Source organism: Humulus lupulus, chromosome 5 (genome assembly GCF_963169125.1).
Source record: "Humulus lupulus chromosome 5, drHumLupu1.1, whole genome shotgun sequence".
Taxonomy (NCBI): Eukaryota; Viridiplantae; Streptophyta; class Magnoliopsida; order Rosales; family Cannabaceae; genus Humulus; species Humulus lupulus.
Genome location: NC_084797.1, coordinates 166,184,113 through 166,190,112, shown reverse-complemented (window position 1 = coordinate 166,190,112; position 6,000 = coordinate 166,184,113).

Sequence of the window (6,000 nt, the reverse complement as noted above, 5' to 3'; positions counted from 1 at the left end):
GTCTTAGGGATTCCATGCAGTCTTACTATTTCTTGAACATAAAATTCTGCGTATTGTTCTGCTATATATATGAAGTCTTGACAGGCAGAAAATAAGCTGACTTGGTTAATCTATCTATTACTACCCAAGCTGAGTCGTGATGCTTATTCGTTCGAGGCAAACTCGTCATGAAATCCATGGCTATGCCATCCCATTTCCATTATGGAATGCTAAGTGGTTGTAATAAACCTGCAAGCCGCTAATGTTCTGCTTTTACTTGCTGGCATACTAGCATTTAGACACATACTCCGCTATATCCTTCTTCATTCCTGGCCACCAATACAGTGCTTTAAGATCGCGAGTCATCTTGGTCGACCCTCGGTGAACTGAGTATGGGGTGCTATGCACTTCTTCTAGAATCTTGATCTTAATCCCTTGATCATTTGGCATGCATACCCGATCCTTATACCTCAAGAACCCTTTTTTGGATATCAAGAAGTCTGTGGCCTTGCCTTCTTTAACTGCATCCATATGTACTACCAATGTGTCATCATGCCCTTGCCCAATCCGTATCTCTTCTAATAGACTTGATTGTATGGACAAGTTAGCCAATTTACCAATGACTACTTCTATTCCAGCATTGATCAGCTCCTGCTATAGTGGCTTTTCTATTCCAGCTATTGATGCTAGACTTCCATAATTCTTTCTACTTAGCGCATCAGCAACTACGTTTGCCTTTCTCGGGTGGTATAAGATTTCACAGTCATAATCCTTCACTAGCTCTAACCACCTGCGCTACCTCATGTTGAGCTCCTTCTGAGTGAAGAAATACTTTAAGCTTTTGTGGTCCATATGAATCTCACACCGTTCTCCATAAAGATAGTGGCGCCTGATTTTCAACGCAAAGACCACTGCTGCCTACTCCATATTGTGTGTTGAATAGCGTTGCTCGTATTGCTTTAGTTGCCTTGAGGCATAGGCTATCACCTTATCATTCTGCATCAGTACACAACCCAACCCTTGCTTCGACGCATCACAGTAGACTATAAAATTGTCATTGGGTGTCGGTACACAAAGTATTGGTGCTGAGCGTAGCTTATCCTTTAGCAACTGGAAACTCTCTTCGCACTTATCATTCCAGTTGAACCTCTACTGCTTTCGAGTCAGGTTGGTGAGTAGAGTGGCTATCTTAGAAAAGCCTTCTACGAACCTCCGATAATAGCCTGCTAGTCCCAGAAAACTTCTTACTTCAGACGCGTTCTTTGGTCTTGGAAAATCCTTCATAGCTTCCACTTTAGATGGGTCTACAGCAATTCCGTCCTTGGATACTATGTGGCCGAGAAATGCTTCTTGTGAAAGCCAAAATTTGCACTTCTTGAACTTGGCGTAAAGCTGATGCTCCTTTAGTCGCAACAAGATTAACCTTAAATGTTTCTCATACTTGACTTTATCCTTTGAGAACACGGTCGCTCCTTAGAATTGATCAAACAAGACGTCAATCTGGGGTAGCAGGTACTTGTTCTTAATTATTACCTTATTCAGCTCACGGTAATCTATGAACATCTGCATACTCCTATCCATCTTCTTCACAAATAGAACCGGTGCTCCCCATGGCGAATGGCTCGGTCTAATGAAACCCACTTGTAGTTGTGTCTTTAACTCCTTGAGTTCGGTAGGTGCCATCTGATATGGTGCCTTGGAGATAGGCTCGGTGCCCAGTACTAATTCGATTGTGAAGTCTATTTCCTGAGTCGGCGATAACCCTGGTAAGTCGTCAAGAAATACTTCTAGAAATTCCTTTACAATATGAATGTCTCCAACTTTTAGCGGTGTTTCCTTGACCACATCTATGACACTAGCTAAAAATGCTTGACATCCTTTTTCTATCATCCTCTGAGCTTTGAGAGATGAAATAAGTGGTGTGTGTAGTCCTGAAACTTGTCCCATAAAGCATAGTTTCTGACCGTCAGGAGTCTCGAATATCACTTGCTTACGTTTGCAGTCGATGGTTGCGCCATGCCTTGCTAGCCAATCCATTCCAAGTATAACGTCGAATTCTTTAATCTCCAGTTCTATCAGTTCTCCTTCTAGTTCTACATCCTCTATCTTGATCGGTACACCTCGCACTATCCGTGATGATAGGACTACTTCGCCCGAAGGCAACTCGGTTACAAACCTAGTTCTAAATTTTTCACAAGGTTTGTCTAATTTCTCTATCATTCCTAACGAGATATACGAATGAGTGGCTCCCGAATCAAATAATACATAACATATATTATGGAAGATAGAAACCTAACCTATAACTACTTAATTGCTAGCGTCAGCTTCTCCTTGGGTTAAGGCAAATACCCTGGCAGGAACCATCTTGTCGTCCCTTTTTCTCTCTGGCTTGAGCTAGGGATATTCTCTCTTTCAGTGTCCTTCCTGACCACAGTTGTATCATCCCTTGGTGTTTGCACGGCATTCACCAGGATGTTTCTTTTGGCACTTAGCACATTGCGCGTATTCAACATAACCCAGCCTATTACTTCCATTGTTTGTTTGTGCCCTTTTATCGTTATCGGACTGCTTGTTTTCAGGATGCCGTCTCTTTTGACCATTACTATTGTTGCTGGCCTAATTATTGTTGTTGTTGTTCTGACCATTCTGAGGCTGACTCTGATGTTCAGGCTCAGGCTTATTGGCCTCTTCTTTACTAACGTTCGTCTGAAGCCTTTCTACTTTTATTGTCGTTTCTAGGACATCGACATAGGTAGTATTTCCTGGGTTTGCTAGCTTAACCCCTAGCTCAATCTTTGGATGAATTCCTTTAACGAACTTAGTCACCCTTAGAAAGTCAGTTGGAACAATTTCTGATGCAAACTTGGCTAATCGGTCGAACTGCCGAGCATATTCTGCTACTGATAAGCTCCCTTGCTTTAGACTAGCGAACTCCTCAATCCTTGAAGCAATGACAGCTCAGTTGTAGTACTTTTTGTGGAATAGCTCCACAAATCTAGTCCAAGTCATGGTGGCGACATCGTGAGTCTGCTACACTAGGTCCCACCATATTCTAGCATCTTTCTTGAGCAGAGACAAAACACAGGATATGCGGTCCACGTTACCGAGGTTCATGTGCATCAGGATTGGCTCCACATTTCTGAGCCATTCTTCTGCCTTGAAGGGGTCTGTTTTCCCTTCAAAGTTTGGAGCGTGTTGCTTACAAAACCGCTCATAGATAGGCTCCACATGTTGAGTTGGGTATGACGCGTAGTTCGCCATTGGCCATCCTCCATAAGGACCAACTTGTTGGGGTGCTGGAGCCATTTGTTGAGGCTGTGGTTGTGGCGGAGGCGGAGGCTGAGGTTGAGCCTGCTGTCGCTGTTGCTGCAGTAATTCCTCAACTTGCTACCGTAGCCTGGCAACTTCTGCAGTATTGTCCACCGGCAGTGGTGGCGGTGCATTTCGGTTGGCATTAGCACGCACTCCCCTTCTGCGAACTGGAGGGGTTTCATTGCTCTCAGGAGCAGCGTTGGGGACATTGACATTGTTGCGAGCAGATCTTCTGAGCGACATGTTCAGCAGAGTTCTAACTGTTGAGAAAAACATGTTATAACTTACCTTAATAGGCTCTAAAGCAAAAACTTAGAAAAATAAGTCATCTTTATTATTTTCTAAGTGTGTTTCTAATTATCCTATATGACTCAATTCTCAGGCTCGAAACTCATCGTTGTTCCAAAGTTAACCATATTGAGGGAGGGCTATGATCAGTAAAATCGTTCCCATTACTATGGCCCCCTAACTCTCAATATAGAACCCTGGTTCATTTATTTGTATCCACCCTCACCGAACTTAGTCATTATTTATTAAATTTATTATTTATTATGATTGCAAAATAAAATTCAAACTCATACATGTCATCAAAATAACAATAATATTAATTAATTTGGAAAAACAGTTTTCACTAAGTACAATCATAAAGGCAAAATAATACATAAAATAAATAAAGAAACTAATCTATTCTAAAAATTGGGATCTTCTACATCAGATCCTTCATCTATCATGTCATCATTTATCTCTTCATAATCATCATTTTCGTGAGCCTCAAAAATTCCTCGGGGAAGATTCGTAAAGATTCTATTCTTTTGTTCTCCTGTGAATTGAAATTCCATCTTAGAGTTAAACCTAATTATAAGAAAATAATATCTCATCGCCTCTGGTATTTCATCTTCAACATCTATTGTCTCCCATATGTCTTCCAAAGCAGCAATTACAAAAGGAAAATCTTTAAAAAGCCTAAATACTAAAATATATTGTTCCGTAGCTCTCATCATTATTTGCTTAGTCGTTTGGAGATGAACTATTTGATTATGGAATAAAAGAAATCTCTGTGTGATTCTTTCCAATATTCCTACTGTATTTCTTGGTTCTCTAATCCTTTTTTAAGGCCTTAATGGCTCAGATATCGTTATATGATAAAGCTCCATCCATTCTTAATTGAAAACATAAGACTAAAACGTTAGCTAAAACACAGAAACATAATAACTAAAACATAAATACTTACATTGGCGGTTAGATTTGGAGCTTGAGCGTGTGTATCAAGGAGAATCTCATGTAAATGGACCGTTGCTTTGATACCAACTATAATGACCCAACTATTTCTAAGACTTAGACCATTAAAACTACTAGATATAACTACTACTTTGAAGAGAACATACATGAGAAATATTCATAACTTTATTGAAAACTTTATAATAATATTTGTAATGCATAAATGAGCTCATTGTTTTTAAAATAAAACATAACTTCAAATGAAATTGTTTACAAAGCTAAATGCGGAAAATACATAAAAACTTAATTTAAAGAGACTGAAGAAAATAACGTCGTCCTCGAATCGACACGCAGCCCATCCACTCCATTCACCTCAACGCACATGCCAAGCCTCCAAGAATCCTTCCGCCTTTGTATCTATTTTCCCGCATCACACTAAAAGTAAAGGAGTGAGCCTAATGCCCAGCAAGAAAAAACTACTAACAACATAAAACATATACATAAAATTATATCATAAACATATAATATAAACATATGTCATATAATACAACAATGAACATTATACTACTTGGGGCTTGTTAACTAAGCAAGTCATATGCCCAATAGATTTGTGGGGCTTGATAGCCAAGCAAGTCGCATGCCCATAAGTTATTGGGGCTTGCTAGCTAGACAAGTCATATGCCCAAGGTCTATAAATATTCTATACATAATGTAACATAAGATAACATAAGATAGCATAACATATCATATAAACATATAAAATTCTATCCTATTTTCCTTACCAAAATTGGGATATTTGAGAACAAATGCGGGACTTGGAACACTCCTAAAACCAACAATAAAAATGGTGAGTATTCCTAAAGAGTAAAGAATAAATGTGGAAACTAAACCTTCAAGAAGAACTTACCAAGAAATATCTTTTAGTTTTAAGAACCTAATAAAAAACCAATATCAAAAGTTAGGATCTGAATAAAAAGAACTAAAGAAAACTAAAGAGTTTTAGAGAACTGAACTTAAAGAATAAGAGTACCTTAGTTGACCTTAAGGATTGGTCTAACTTAATACCGAAATACACTAATCCTCACTTCCCAAGTATTTTATAAAGCTTAAGAATGGCAAAGTGTTTATCACTCTACGGAATCACTAGCACCTTGGAGTCTCTAATCACAGCTTGAAGAGTGAGGGAAAAGGGTTGGGTACTCGGTCCTATTTATAGAGGTAAGAAGTGAAACTAACCCTATTTTGATTTGAATAAAATAATGAATAATAATTGAAAATATTTGAATATTCTTCAATCAGAGGTTGAAGACTCGGTCAACACTATTCAGGGGCAGGTCTAAGTAGTTAAGGTTTATTTTAAAATAAAAAAAAAACTAAGTTTCAAAAGTCATATCACTTCAGGCGATATATCGCCCCTATGTGGCAATATATCGGCTCTGGCCTAGTCCTGAGCCTCCATTTGTACGATCGTGCAACATCAACGTGTTTTCC